Genomic DNA, 2,321 nt, shown 5'->3' with positions numbered 1-2,321 from the left:
GCATGCTGCAAGAGTGCCCTGCCTCCAGAGGAAACTCCAGCCACCTCTGGACGATGCGAGTGAGTAACCTACTAGAGATCCGATCAGATATTTAGCTTCAGTAACTCAGATGCGTGTTTAAGCGGCTACCTCAGCCACCCTGGTTTGCTCTATGGGATTCCTCTGATATTCCTCTGACATTGCTCTACCTTTTACCCTGTTTCCGCCCTACCCCTGTAATCAATAAAGTTCTCCTTTGTGACCGGTGTGGAGACTTATTGAGGGTGGGTCTAAATTATGCCGAGGGGGCCCCTGAGGTCTGTGGACTGAGGGAGGCTTCCTAATCAGCCCCTGACTTGGGGAAGTGCCCCAAGTGCTTGTACTGGGTCTAGCACCCATTGGACGATCAGGCCTGTGTTCTCCAAGGTGCACAGAGCCAGAAGTGAGTCCAGAGCCTTGGATGGTGGCAGCGGGAACCCCAGGCTAGCGGGTGTGCTCCAGGGAAGGGGTCGGCCGGACGGGAGGCACCCCAGGGAGGCACTCGGAGCCTGGACGGTGGTCGGCGCAGGGAGGTGGGCGGCTCAACGCAGGAGCGCCCCCGACTGGCTCGCCACAACATCTGCACTGACTGAAGGCATGACAGAGCTATCCCGGAGACTGTCCCTACCTCTGGTAGGTGGGATGTCCCGGTCCCTGTTCAGGAAAACAGAGGCAAAGAGACTGTTAAATATATCAGCTTTCTTGTCTGGCGTGGCCACCAGATGACCGTCTGTGTCTTGCAGGGGCCCTACATTGCCTGGTGCCCTCTTCTTGCTCCCAATGTGCTTGAAAAAGGACTTTTTGTTGTCCGTAATCCTGGACGCTGGCCTGAGCTCCGTCTCTGCCTTGGCCTTCCTAACAGCCTGCCTACACTCCCGGGAAGAGGAGTACTCCTCCTTGGTGACAGCTCCTCCCTTCCACCGGTTGTACGTCCCCCTTGCAGTGCTCAGGCATTGCTGGATGCCCCTTGCTGAGCGCTCTTACCCCCTTGCTTCTCGCAGGGACTGTTATCCTTTGGGCCGGGAGGATTGCCCCTTAAGGTACGATCATCCCTCGTGGGCTCCCATCTCCTCTCCCTTCTGGGCCCTCAGAGCCTCCCCAACTTGTCTCCTAAGCTCATTGAAGCTGGCCCTTCTGAAGTCAAGGGCTTTAGCCTCGGTGTGAGCCCCAGACGCCCTGCGTTGGACAGTGAAATCCAGCAGGCCATGATCGCTATTGCCCAGGGGGTCGAGGCCCTGCAGTCCCCTCACCAGGTCATCCCCCGTGGCCAGGACAGGTCCAGCGAGGCGTTCCCCCTAGCGGGGCTGTGCACCTCCTGGATAAGGTGAAGGTCCTGTAATACAGCCAGGGACCTACGCGAGCGGTCAGACCTGGCTGTCTGCTCCCAGCAAATGCCCAGGGAGTTTCGGTCACCCGTGACAATGACAGCCCTCGACCTAACCGCCTCCGTAAGCTGACCGGAGAAGTCCCGGTCCAGCTCTTCCCCCTAGCTGCATGGTCTGTAGGAGACGCCCACTGTAAGGTCCCTTTCGCCGCACCCCCTTGTAGTTTGGCCCACAGTGTCTCTGCCCGACCCTCCTCTACCCCGAAGCTGATCCTTGATGATGCGAGGTGCTCTCTGACATAGAGCGCGACCCCCACCTTTCCTCTCTGTCCTGTCTCTTCTCTATAGGGTGTGCCCCCGAATGCCCGCCGCCCGGTCCCAGGTAGGGTCCCGCCAGGTGTCTTTGAGCCCTACGAAGTCTGGGTCCTTACTCGCAATCAGGAGGCACAGTTCCTCCTGCTTACACCCCGTACTACGAGCGTTGGTGTAGAGGCACCTGGGGCCTCCCGAGGGTGCCCGCGCCTCCCCCCACCCCCAGGACAGCCGTGGCCCCTATTGCTCTGTACTAAATGTGCAGTCAGCACGTTCCTGGGGTTCGCGTCAGGCCACAATCATTACCAATCCCGAGCCATCTCGAAAAGGCTACTGGGCGTTCGGACATCTTGACTTGACCACATTTAATTTTCCTTGCAACACCCAGCGCCCCACTGGGCCCAGCCCTCCCGGCTCTCCTGGGCTCTGGCCCCGGCGCCCCCTCTCCTCCCTGCGCCCGCACATCGGCTCTGGTGCTGGGCCCGGGATCAGAGCAGCACACGGACACGCGACCGGACGGACAACAGTGGGTCCCTGACAGCAGGAGGGGAAACCTGCCCCAGGGCGGGCTTAGGGTCCTGGCTCCGTCTGGGCACAACGTCCCTAATGAGCCATCACCCCCGCGCCAGAGCACCCGCCCACCCACCCCTCTGCCCCCTCCCCTGGC

At 60.4% G+C, this 2,321-nt stretch overlaps 2 pseudogenes; both read right to left on the bottom strand.

The window, feature by feature from the left end:
* Window positions 1-1,974, bottom strand: part of LOC112548980 — a 13,619-nt pseudogene extending 11,645 nt beyond the window's left edge.
* Window positions 1,975-2,224: 250 nt separating this feature from the next.
* The window catches only part of LOC102377868, a 4,336-nt pseudogene continuing 4,239 nt past the window's right edge, over window positions 2,225-2,321 (bottom strand).

Source organism: Alligator sinensis, unplaced genomic scaffold (assembly GCF_000455745.1).
Source record: "Alligator sinensis unplaced genomic scaffold, ASM45574v1 scaffold1998_1, whole genome shotgun sequence".
Lineage (NCBI taxonomy): Eukaryota > Metazoa > Chordata > Crocodylia > Alligatoridae > Alligator > Alligator sinensis.
The sequence above is the reverse complement of the archived record's forward strand: the minus strand, read 5'-3'. Positions and strand labels throughout refer to the sequence as shown.